The following is a 14,013-nucleotide window of genomic DNA, read 5'->3' on the forward strand; positions in this document are numbered from 1 at the left end:
ATTGCCAACAGCCACTCTGGAGAAGTGTACGCTGCGTCCTGAAACATGTAATAGACACAGCTGAGAGAGCATAGGGCACTTCCACTCATGGGCGTAGAAATCGGGAAACCTAAAAATCAACAAGACACAGGCGCCCCAAAGTTTAGGGCTGCTCTGTTTCTAAGAACCTCCACTTCGGTACACCTTAAATATCCCAGGAAAGAGAAAAATGGATAAAGAAGTTGTGGTACTTATGCACAATGGAATATCACTCAGCCATGAAATCAGTGTCATAAGGCTAGTAGCAGCATGATGAGTGGATTTAGGGACGATGACTCTAAGTGAAGTAAGTCACACAGAAAAGGACACTTATCCTAAGATATCACTTATAGAGGGAATGTCAAAATCGCTACACCTGAACTGAATTCCAAAACAGAAGAGAGTCACACATTTAGAAAACACACTATGGCTGTTTAACGGGAAAGGTGAGGTGGGGCGATGTATAAAAAAAGGGTTTGAAATTAGCTCAGATACCGTTCCACAAGCCAAATATGTAATAGACAAGACCTACTCCCTGCTCAGTCAACTGGACTCAACGCCCCCTATTCACCGCCCAAGAATATATCTGACTAGGAAGAGTCTTAAAACCTATGTATTGATATCTCTCTGGAAGTGAATCAAGAGGGTGTAAAGCGGCATAAACACAGCAGGGAAAAGCAGCTAAACCCCATTATAAAAATAGATTACTTAAAAAAAAAAACCCATAAAACAAAGACAGTGAAAGAGAGAGAAATTCTTACAAAATCCGTTCAGGGGCTCTGATGCAACCTGGATTGACCATATCTAGACCCACAGCTGGATGAGACATAAGGCTGGACACTCTTGGGGCTGAGAGGATTGGTGAGGTTGGGTGAGCAAACGCAGACCCTTTAAAGTAATACTGCGTGGTACCCATGCCATGGGTCCCAAATTTCCAGGTTTAAGGGCATCTTCCTACATTGAAAACATGCCTGGGAAACCCAGAAGATGGTACACCGTGTGATCGGGAAAGGTTTCTAAAACGCACCTCATTTCTCCTCTCCTTGTGCTCGGGTTCGCCATTCCAGCCGCTTCACTAACAATCTCCCTACTTGGAGAATCAGCACCGTTGACCTCCTGTTTCGTACAGCTCGCAATTTGTCCTGAGGATGAACGGGAAGAGGGGGAACCAATGAGAGACTAGCTTTAGGTGTTGGGACAGGCACAGGTCACTCTATTTTCCCATCAGGAAGAAGAATGAACCACAGGCTCAGCCTGCCCCCCGGAACCAGAATAGGGCCTGAAGCAATCCTGCGCTTTTGCGGCCAGCTCCCAAAAAAGCGAGTTGACAAATGGAGCTCAGGGGCACTGCAATTCACAAACCTGCAGAGTTATAAATGATGACTCTCGTCCACAAATATATTGAGGGAAGGCAACGAAGAGGATTTGAAAGCAAGGCAGAATTGCAGGAAACAGATTTCAGGAGGTAGATTCGACTCGCCTTGAAAGCACATGAAAAGCGGCAAAGCGTTGACAATGATGCCCTTGGCCAAAAAGGGCGTATGCGTTTTTTCCTGAATATATTCAGGAAAAATCGCATACGCCCTTTTTGGCCAACCAAGCAAGCCGGAAAGGCAAATCGGCGCTACAAAGAAGTCTCGCTTGCCAGCGGTCAAAAGGGCCATGCTGAAAAAAGTGTAAAAACCAGAAATGCAGGACAGGCCATGGAGACATGGGAGCCTTGCTACGCTGATGGGCGGGGTGGAAATTGCCAACAGCCACTCTGGAGAAGTGTACGCTGCGTCCTGAAACATGTAATACACACAGCTTAGAGAGCATAGGGCACTTCCACTCATGGGGGTAGAAATCGGGAAACCTAAAAATCAACAAGACACAGGCACCCCAAAGTTTAGGGCTGCTCTGTTTCCAAGAACCTCCACTTCGGTACACCTTAAATATCCCAGGAAAGAGAAAAATGGATAAAGAAGTTGTGGTACTTATGCACAATGGAATATCACTCAGCCATGAAATCAGTGTCATAAGGCTAGTAGCAGCATGATGAGTGGATTTAGGGAAGATGACTCTAAGTGAAGTAAGTCACACATAAAAGGACACTTATCCTAAGATATCACTTATAGAGGGAATGTCAAAATCGCTACACCTGAACTGAATTCCAAAACAGAACAGAGTCACACATTTAGAAATCACACTATGGCTGCTTAACGGGAAAGGTGAGGTGGGGCGATGCATAAAACAAGGGTTTGACATTAGCTCAGATACCGTTCCACAAGCCAAATATGTAATAGACAAGACCTACTCCCTGCTCAGTCAACTGGACTCAACGCCCCCTATTCAACGCCCAAGAATATATCTGACTAGTAAGAGTCTTAAAACCTATGTATTGATATCTCTCTGGAAGTGAATCAAGAGGGTGCAAAGCGGCATAAACACAGCAGGGAAAAGCAGCTAAACCCCATTATAAAAATAGATTACTTAAAAAAAAAAACCCATAAAACAAAGACAGTGAAAGAGAGAGAAATTCTTACAAAATCCGTTCAGGGGCTCTGATGCAACCTGGATTGACCATATCTAGACCCACAGCTGGATGAGACATAAGGCTGGACACTCTTGGGGCTGAGAGGATTGGTGAGGTTGGGTGAGCAAACGCAGACCCTTTAAAGTAATACTGCCTGGTACCCATGCCATGGGTCCCAAATTTCCAGGTTTAAGGGCATCTTCCTACATCGAAAACATGCCTGGGAAACCCAGAAGATGGTACACCGTGTGATCGGGAAAGGTTTCTAAAACGCACCTCATTTCTCCTCTCCTTGTGCTCGGGTTCGCCATTCCAGCCGCTTCACTAACAATCTCCCTACTTGGAGAATCAGAACCGTTGACCTCCTGTTTCGTACAGGTCGCAATTTGTCCTGAGGATGAACGGGAAGAGGGGGAACCAATGAGAGACTAGCTCTAGGTGTTGGGACAGGCACAGGTCACTCTATTTTCCCATCAGGAAGAAGAATGAACCACAGGCTCAGCCTGCCCCCCGGAACCAGAATAGGGCCTGAAGCAATCCTGCGCTTTTGCGGCCAGCTCCCAAAAAAGCGAGTTGACAAATGGAGCTCAGGGGCACTGCAATTCACAAACCTGCACAGTTATAAATGATGACTCTCGTCCACAAATATATTGAGGGAAGGCAACGAAGAGGATTTGAAAGCAAGGCAGAATTGCAGGAAACAGATTTCAGGAGGTAGATTCGACTCGCCTTGAAAGCACATGAAAAGCGGCAAAGCGTTGACAATGATGCCCTTGGCCAAAAAGGGCGTATGCGTTTTTTCCTGAATATATTCAGGAAAAAACGCATACGCCCTTTTTGGCCAACCAAGCAAGCCAGAAAGGCAAATCGGCGCTACAAAGAAGTCTCGCTTGCCAGCGGTCAAAAGGGCCATGCTGAAAAAAGTGTAAAAACCAGAAATGCAGGACAGGCCATGGAGACATGGGAGCCTTGCTACGCTGATGGGCGGGGTGGAAATTGCCAACAGCCACTCTGGAGAAGTGTACGCTGCGTCCTGAATCATGTAATACACACAGCTTAGAGAGCATAGGGCACTTCCACTCATGGGCGTAGAAATCGGGAAACCTAAAAATCAACAAGACACAGGCACCCCAAAGTTTAGGGCTGCTCTGTTTCCAAGAACCTCCACTTCGGTACACCTTAAATATCCCAGGAAAGAGAAAAATGGATAAAGAAGTTGTGGTACTTATGCACAATGGAATATCACTCAGCCATGAAATCAGTGTCATAAGGCTAGTAGCAGCATGATGAGTGGATTTAGGGACGATGACTCTAAATGAAGTAAGTCACACAGAAAAGGACACTTATCCTAAGATATCACTTATAGAGGGAATGTCAAAATCGCACACCTGAACTGAATTCCAAAACAGAACAGAGTCACACATTTAGAAAACACACTATGGCTGTTTAACGGGAAAGGTGAGGTGGGGCGATGTATAAAAAAAGGGTTTGAAATTAGCTCAGATACCGTTCCACAAGCCAAATATGTAATAGACAAGACCTACTCCCTGCTCAGTCAACTGGACTCAACGCCCCCTATTCACCGCCCAAGAATATATCTGACTAGGAAGAGTCTTAAAACCTATGTATTGATATCTCTGGAAGTGAATCAAGAGGGTGTAAAGCGGCATAAACACAGCAGGGAAAAGCAGCTAAACCCCATTATAAAAATAGATTACTTAAAAAAAAAAACCCATAAAACAAAGACAGTGAAAGAGAGAGAAATTCTTACAAAATCCGTTCAGGGGCTCTGATGCAACCTGGATTGACCATATCTAGACCCACAGCTGGATGAGACATAAGGCTGGACACTCTTGGGGCTGAGAGGATTGGTGAGGTTGGGTGAGCAAACGCAGACCCTTTAAAGTAATAGTGCGTGGTACCCATGCCATGGGTCCCAAATTTCCAGGTTTAAGGGCATCTTCCTACATCGAAAACATGCCTGGGAAACCCAGAAGATGGTACACCGTGTGATCGGGAAAGGTTTCTAAAACGCACCTCATTTCTCCTCTCCTTGTGCTCGGGTTCGCCATTCCAGCCGCTTCACTAACAATCTCCCTACTTGGAGAATCAGCACCGTTGACCTCCTGTTTCGTACAGGTCGCAATTTGTCCTGAGGATGAACGGGAAGAGGGGGAACCAATGAGAGACTAGCTCTAGGTGTTGGGACAGGCACAGGTCACTCTATTTTCCCATCAGGAAGAAGAATGAACCACAGGCTCAGCCTGCCCCCCGGAACCAGAATAGGGCCTGAAGCCATCCTGCGCTTTTGCGGCCAGCTCCCAAAAAAGCGAGTTGACAAATGGAGCTCAGGGGCACTGCAATTCACAAACCTGCAGAGTTATAAATGATGACTCTCGTCCACAAATATATTGAGGGAAGGCAACGAAGAGGATTTGAAAGCAAGGCAGAATTGCAGGAAACAGATTTCAGGAGGTAGATTCGACTCGCCTTGAAAGCACATGAAAAGCGGCAAAGCGTTGACAATGATGCCCTTGGCCAAAAAGGGCGTATGCGTTTTTTCCTGAATATATTCAGGAAAAAACGCATACGCCCTTTTTGGCCAACCAAGCAAGCCGGAAAGGCAAATCGGCGCTACAAAGAAGTCTCGCTTGCCAGCGGTCAAAAGGGCCATGCTGAAAAAAGTGTAAAAACCAGAAATGCAGGACAGGCCATGGAGACATGGGAGCCTTGCTACGCTGATGGGCGGGGTGGAAATTGCCAACAGCCACTCTGGAGAAGTGTACGCTGCGTCCTGAAACATGTAATAAACACAGCTTAGAGAGCATAGGGCACTTCCACTCATGGGCGTAGAAATCGGGAAACCTAAAAATCAACAAGACACAGGCACCCCAAAGTTTAGGGCTGCTCTGTTTCCAAGAACCTCCACTTCGGTACACCTTAAATATCCCAGGAAAGAGAAACATGGATAAAGAAGTTGTGGTACTTATGCACAATGGAATATCACTCAGCCATGAAATCAGTGTCATAAGGCTAGTAGCAGCATGATGAGTGGATTTAGGGACGATGACTCTAAGTGAAGTAAGTCACACAGAAAAGGACACTTACCCTAAGATATCACTTATAGAGGGAATGTCAAAATCGCTACACCTGAACTGATTTCCAAAACAGAACAGAGTCACACATTTAGAAAACACACTATGGCTGCTTAACGGGAAAGGTGAGGTGGGGCGATGCCTAAACAAGGGTTTGAAATTAGCTCAGATACCGTTCCACAAGCCAAATATGTAATAGACAAGACCTACTCCCTGCTCAGTCAACTGGACTCAACGCCCCCTATTCACCGCCCAAGAATATATCTGACTAGGAAGAGTCTTAAAACCTATGTATTGATATCTCTCTGGAAGTGAATCAAGAGGGTGTAAAGCGGCATAAACACAGCAGGGAAAAGCAGCTAAACCCCATTATAAAAATAGATTACTTAAAAAAAAAAACCCATAAAACAAAGACAGTGAAAGAGAGAGAAATTCTGACAAAATCCGTTCAGGGGCTCTGATGCAACCTGGATTGACCATATCTAGACCCACAGCTGGATGAGACATAAGGCTGGACACTCTTGGGGCTGAGAGGATTGGTGAGGTTGGGTGAGCAAACGCAGACCCTTTAAAGTAATACTGCGTGGTACCCATGCCATGGGTCCCAAATTTCCAGGTTTAAGGGCATCTTCCTACATCGAAAACATGCCTGGGAAACCCAGAAGATGGTACACCGTGTGATCGGGAAAGGTTTCTAAAACGCACCTCATTTCTCCTCTCCTTGTGCTCGGGTTCGCCATTCCAGCCGCTTCACTAACAATCTCCCTACTTGGAGAATCAGCACCGTTGACCTCCTGTTTCGTACAGGTCGCAATTTGTCCTGAGGATGAACGGGAAGAGGGGGAACCAATGAGAGACTAGCTCTAGGTGTTGGGACAGGCACAGGTCACTCTATTTTCCCATCAGGAAGAAGAATGAACCACAGGCTCAGCCTGCCCCCCGGAACCAGAATAGGGCCTGAAGCAATCCTGCGCTTTTGCGGCCAGCTCCCAAAAAAGCGAGTTGACAAATGGAGCTCAGGGGCACTGCAATTCACAAACCTGCAGAGTTATAAATGAGAACTCTCGTCCACAAATATATTGAGGGAAGGCAACGAAGAGGATTTGAAAGCAAGGCAGAATTGCAGGAAACAGATTTCAGGAGGTAGATTCGACTCGCCTTGAAAGCACATGAAAAGCGGCAAAGCGTTGACAATGATGCCCTTGGCCAAAAAGGGCGTATGCGTTTTTTCCTGAATATATTCAGGAAAAAACGCATACGCCCTTTTTGGCCAACCAAGCAAGCCGGAAAGGCAAATCGGCGCTACAAAGAAGTCTCGCTTGCCGGCGGTCAAAAGGGCCATGCTGAAAAAAGTGTAAAAACCAGAAATGCAGGACAGGCCATGGAGACATGGGAGCCTTGCTACGCTGATGGGCGGGGTGGAAATTGCCAACAGACACTCTGGAGAAGTGTACGCTGCGTCCTGAAACATGTAATAGACACAGCTGAGAGAGCATAGGGCACTTCCACTCATGGGCGTAGAAATCGGGAAACCTAAAAATCAACAAGACACAGGCGCCCCAAAGTTTAGGGCTGCTCTGTTTCCAAGAAACTCCACTTCGGTACACCTTAAATATCCCAGGAAAGAGAAAAATGGATAAAGAAGTTGTGGTACTTATGCACAATGGAATATCACTCAGCCATGAAATCAGTGTCATAAGGCTAGTAGCAGCATGATGAGTGGATTTAGGGACGATGACACTAAGTGAAGTAAGTCACACAGAAAAGGACACTTATCCTAAGATATCACTTATAGAGGGAATGTCAAAATCGCTACACCTGAACTGAATTCCAAAACAGAACAGAGTCACACATTTAGAAAACACAGTATGGCTGTTTAACGGGAAAGGTGAGGTGGGGCGATGTATAAAACAAGGGTTTGAAATTAGCTCAGATACCGTTCTACAAGCCAAATATGTAATAGACAAGACCTACTCCCTGCTCAGTCAACTGGACTCAACGCCCCCTATTCACCGCCCAAGAATATATCTGACTAGGAAGAGTCTTAAAACCTATGTATTGATATCTCTCTGGAAGTGAATCAAGAGGGTGTAAAGCGGCATAAACACAGCAGGGAAAAGCAGCTAAACCCCATTATAAAAATAGATTACTTAAAAAAAAAAACCCATAAAACAAAGACAGTGAAAGAGAGAGAAATTCTTACAAAATCCGTTCAGGGGCTCTGATGCAACCTGGATTGACCATATCTAGACCCACAGCTGGATGAGACATAAGGCTGGACACTCTTGGGGCTGAGAGGATTGGTGAGGTTGGGTGAGCAAACGCAGACCCTTTAAAGTAATACTGCGTGGTACCCATGCCATGGGTCCCAAATTTCCAGGTTTAAGGGCATCTTCCTACATCGAAAACATGCCTGGGAAACCCAGAAGATGGTACACCGTGTGATCGGGAAAGGTTTCTAAAACGCACCTCATTTCTCCTCTCCTTGTGCTCGGGTTCGCCATTCCAGCCGCTTCACTAACAATCTCCCTACTTGGAGAATCAGCACCGTTGACCTCCTGTTTCGTACAGGTCGCAATTTGTCCTGAGGATGAACGGGAAGAGGGGGAACCAATGAGAGACTAGCTCTAGGTGTTGGGACAGGCACAGGTCACTCTATTTTCCCATCAGGAAGAAGAATGAACCACAGGCTCAGCCTGCCCCCCGGAACCAGAATAGGGCCTGAAGCCATCCTGCGCTTTTGCGGCCAGCTCCCAAAAAAGCGAGTTGACAAATGGAGCTCAGGGGCACTGCAATTCACAAACCTGCAGAGTTATAAATGAGAACTCTCGTCCACAAATATATTGAGGGAAGGCAACGAAGAGGATTTGAAAGCAAGGCAGAATTGCAGGAAACAGATTTCAGGAGGTAGATTCGACTCGCCTTGAAAGCACATGAAAAGCGGCAAAGCGTTGACAATGATGCCCTTGGCCAAAAAGGGCGTATGCGTTTTTTCCTGAATATATTCAGGAAAAAACGCATACGCCCTTTTTGGCCAACCAAGCAAGCCGGAAAGGCAAATCGGCGCTACAAAGAAGTCTCGCTTGCCAGCGGTCAAAAGGGCCATGCTGAAAAAAGTGTAAAAACCAGAAATGCAGGACAGGCCATGGAGACATGGGAGCCTTGCTAAGCTGATGGGCGGGGTGGAAATTGCCAACAGCCACTCTGGAGAAGTGTACGCTGCGTCCTGAAACATGTAATACACACAGCTTAGAGAGCATAGGGCACTTCCACTCATGGGGGTAGAAATCGGGAAACCTAAAAATCAACAAGACACAGGCACCCCAAAGTTTAGGGCTGCTCTGTTTCCAAGAACCTCCACTTCGGTACACCTTAAATATCCCAGGAAAGAGAAAAATGGATAAAGAAGTTGTGGTACTTATGCACAATGGAATATCACTCAGCCATGAAATCAGTGTCATAAGGCTAGTAGCAGCATGATGAGTGGATTTAGGGACGATGACTCTAAGTGAAGTAAGTCACACAGAAAAGGACACTTATCCTAAGATATCACTTATAGAGGGAATGTCAAAATCGCTACACCTGAACTGAATTCCAAAACAGAACAGAGTCACACATTTAGAAAACACAGTATGGCTGTTTAACGGGAAAGGTGAGGTGGGGCGATGTATAAAACAAGGGTTTGAAATTAGCTCAGATACCGTTCTACAAGCCAAATATGTAATAGACAAGACCTACTCCCTGCTCAGTCAACTGGACTCAACGCCCCCTATTCACCGCCCAAGAATATATCTGACTAGGAAGAGTCTTAAAACCTATGTATTGATATCTCTCTGGAAGTGAATCAAGAGGGTGTAAAGCGGCATAAACACAGCAGGGAAAAGCAGCTAAACCCCATTATAAAAATAGATTACTTAAAAAAAAAAACCCATAAAACAAAGACAGTGAAAGAGAGAGAAATTCTTACAAAATCCGTTCAGGGGCTCTGATGCAACCTGGATTGACCATATCTAGACCCACAGCTGGATGAGACATAAGGCTGGACACTCTTGGGGCTGAGAGGATTGGTGAGGTTGGGTGAGCAAACGCAGACCCTTTAAAGTAATACTGCGTGGTACCCATGCCATGGGTCCCAAATTTCCAGGTTTAAGGGCATCTTCCTACATCGAAAACATGCCTGGGAAACCCAGAAGATGGTACACCGTGTGATCGGGAAAGGTTTCTAAAACGCACCTCATTTCTCCTCTCCTTGTGCTCGGGTTCGCCATTCCAGCCGCTTCACTAACAATCTCCCTACTTGGAGAATCAGCACCGTTGACCTCCTGTTTCGTACAGGTCGCAATTTGTCCTGAGGATGAACGGGAAGAGGGGGAACCAATGAGAGACTAGCTCTAGGTGTTGGGACAGGCACAGGTCACTCTATTTTCCCATCAGGAAGAAGAATGAACCACAGGCTCAGCCTGCCCCCCGGAACCAGAATAGGGCCTGAAGCCATCCTGCGCTTTTGCGGCCAGCTCCCAAAAAAGCGAGTTGACAAATGGAGCTCAGGGGCACTGCAATTCACAAACCTGCAGAGTTATAAATGAGAACTCTCGTCCACAAATATATTGAGGGAAGGCAACGAAGAGGATTTGAAAGCAAGGCAGAATTGCAGGAAACAGATTTCAGGAGGTAGATTCGACTCGCCTTGAAAGCACATGAAAAGCGGCAAAGCGTTGACAATGATGCCCTTGGCCAAAAAGGGCGTATGCGTTTTTTCCTGAATATATTCAGGAAAAAACGCATACGCCCTTTTTGGCCAACCAAGCAAGCCGGAAAGGCAAATCGGCGCTACAAAGAAGTCTCGCTTGCCAGCGGTCAAAAGGGCCATGCTGAAAAAAGTGTAAAAACCAGAAATGCAGGACAGGCCATGGAGACATGGGAGCCTTGCTAAGCTGATGGGCGGGGTGGAAATTGCCAACAGCCACTCTGGAGAAGTGTACGCTGCGTCCTGAAACATGTAATACACACAGCTTAGAGAGCATAGGGCACTTCCACTCATGGGGGTAGAAATCGGGAAACCTAAAAATCAACAAGACACAGGCACCCCAAAGTTTAGGGCTGCTCTGTTTCCAAGAACCTCCACTTCGGTACACCTTAAATATCCCAGGAAAGAGAAAAATGGATAAAGAAGTTGTGGTACTTATGCACAATGGAATATCACTCAGCCATGAAATCAGTGTTATAAGGCTAGTAGCAGCATGATGAGTGGATTTAGGGAAGATGACTCTAAGTGAAGTAAGTCACACAGAAAAGGACACTTATCCTAAGATATCACTTATAGAGGGAATGTCAAAATCGCTACACCTGAACTGAATTCCAAAACAGAACAGAGTCACACATTTAGAAATCACACTATGGCTGCTTAACGGGAAAGGTGAGGTGGGGCGATGCATAAAACAAGGGTTTGACATTAGCTCAGATACCGTTCCACAAGCCAAATATGTAATAGACAAGACCTACTCCCTGCTCAGTGAACTGGGCTCAACGCCCCCTATTCACCGCCCAAGAATATATTTGACTAGTAAGAGTCTTAAAACCTATGTATTGATATCTCTCTGGAAGTGAATCAAGAGGGTGTAAAGCGGCATAAACACAGCAGGGAAAAGCAGCTAAACCCCAGTATAAAAATAGATTACTTAAAAAAAAAACCCATAAAACAAAGGCAGTGAAAGAGAGAGAAATTCTTACAAAATCCGTTCAGGGGCTCTGATGCAACCTGGATTGACCATATCTAGACCCACAGCTGGATGAGACATAAGGCTGGACACTCTTGGGGCTGAGAGGATTGGTGAGGTTGGGTGAGCAAACGCAGACCCTTTAAAGTAATACTGCGTGGTACCCATGCCATGGGTCCCAAATCTCCAGGTTCAAGGGCATCTTCCTACATCGAAAACATGCCTGGGAAACCCAGAAGATGGTACACCGTGTGATCGGGAAAGATTTCTAAAACGCACCTCATTTCTCCTCTCCTTGTGCTCGGGTTCGCCATTCCAGCCGCTTCACTAACAATCTCCCTACTTGGAGAATCAGCACCGTTGACCTCCTGTTTCGTACAGGTCGCAATTTGTCCTGAGGATGAACGGGAAGAGGGGGAACCAATGAGAGACTAGCTCTAGGTGTTGGGACAGGCACAGGTCACTCTAATTTCCCATCAGGAAGAAGAATGAACCACAGGCTCAGCCTGCCCCCCGGAACCAGAATAGGGGCTGAAGCCATCCTGCGCTTTTGCGGCCAGCTCCCAAAAAAGCGAGTTGACAAATGGAGCTCAGGGGCACTGCAATTCACAAACCTGCACAGTTATACATGATGACTCTCGTCCACAAATATATTGAGGGAAGGCAACGAAGAGGATTTGAAAGCAAGGCAGAATTGCAGGAAACAGATTTCAGGAGGTAGATTCGACTCGCCCTGAAAGCACATGAAAAGCGGCAAAGCGTTGACAATGATGCCCTTGGCCAAAAAGGGCGTATGCGTTTTCTCCTGAATATATTCAGGAAAAAACGCATACGCCCTTTTTGGCCAACCAAGCAAGCCGGAAAGGCAAATCGGCGCTACAAAGAAGTCTCGCTTGCCAGCGGTCAAAAGGGCCATGCTGAAAAAAGTGTAAAAACCAGAAATGCAGGACAGGCCATGGAGACATGGGAGCCTTGCTACGCTGATGGGCGGGGTGGAAATTGCCAACAGCCACTCTGGAGAAGTGTACGCTGCATCCTGAAACATGTAATAGACACAGCTGAGAGAGCATAGGGCACTTCCACTCATGGGCGTAGAAATCGGGAAACCTAAAAATCAACAAGACACAGGCGCCCCAAAGTTTAGGGCTGCTCTGTTTCCAAGAAACTCCACTTCGGTACACCTTAAATATCCCAGGAAAGAGAAAAATGGATAAAGAAGTTGTGGTACTTATGCACAATGGAATATCACTCAGCCATGAAATCAGTGTCATAAGGCTAGTAGCAGCATGATGAGTGGATTTAGGGACGATGACTCTAAGTGAAGTAAGTCACACAGAAAAGGACACTTACCCTAAGATATCACTTATAGAGGGAATGTCAAAATCGCTACACCTGAACTGAATTCCAAAACAGAACAGAGTCACACATTTAGAAAACACACTATGGCTGTTTAACGGGAAAGGTGAGGTGGGGCGATGTATAAAACAAGGGTTTGAAATTAGCTCAGATACCGTTCCACAAGCCAAATATGTAATAGACAAGACCTACTCCTTTCTCAGTGAACCGGACTCAACACCCCCTATTCACCGCCCAAGAATATATCTGACTAGTAAGAGTATTAAAACCTATGTATTGATATCTCTCTGGAAGTGAATCAAGATTGTGTAAAGTGGCATAAACACAGCAGGGAAAAGCAGCTAAACCCCATTATAAAAATAGACTACTTAAAAAAAAACCCCATAAAACAAAGACAGTGAAAGAGAGAGAAATTCTTACAAAATCCGTTCAGGGGCTCTGATGCAACCTGGATTGACCATATCTAGACCCACAGCTGGATGAGACATAAGGCTGGACACTCTTGGGGCTGAGAGGATTGGTGAGGTTGGGTGAGCAAACGCAGACCCTTTAAAGTAATACTGCGTGGTACCCATGCCATGGGTCCCAAATTTCCAGGTTCAAGGGCATCTTCCTACATCGAAAACATGCCTGGGAAACCCAGAAGATGGTACACCGTGTGATCGGGAAAGGTTTCTAAAACGCACCTCATTTCTCCTCTCCTTGTGCTCGGGTTCGCCATTCCAGCCGCTTCACTAACGATCTCCCTACTTGGAGAATCAGCACCGTTGACCTCCTGTTTCGTACAGGTCGCAATTTGTCCTGAGGATGAACGGGAAGAGGGGGAACCAATGAGAGACTAGCTCTAGGTGTTGGGACAGGCACAGGTCACTCTATTTTCCCATCAGGAAGAAGAATGAACCACAGGCTCAGCCTGCCCCCCGGAACCAGAATAGGGCCTGAAGCCATCCTGCGCTTTTGCGGCCAGCTCCCAAAAAAGCGAGTTGACAAATGGAGCTCAGGGGCACTGCAATTCACAAACCTGCACAGTTATAAATGATGACTCTCGTCCACAAATATATTGAGGGAAGGCAACGAAGAGGATTTGAAAGCAAGGCAGAATTGCAGGAAACAGATTTCAGGAGGTAGATTCGACTCGCCTTGAAAGCACATGAAAAGCGGCAAAGCGTTGACAATGATGCCCTTGGCCAAAAAGGGCGTATGCGTTTTTTCCTGAATATATTCAGGAAAAAACGCATACGCCCTTTTTGGCCAACCAAGCAAGCCGGAAAGGCAAATCGGCGCTACAAAGAAGTCTCGCTTGCCAGCGGTC

Source organism: Eubalaena glacialis, chromosome 1 (genome assembly GCF_028564815.1).
Source record: "Eubalaena glacialis isolate mEubGla1 chromosome 1, mEubGla1.1.hap2.+ XY, whole genome shotgun sequence".
In the NCBI taxonomy this organism is placed as follows: domain Eukaryota; kingdom Metazoa; phylum Chordata; class Mammalia; order Artiodactyla; family Balaenidae; genus Eubalaena; species Eubalaena glacialis.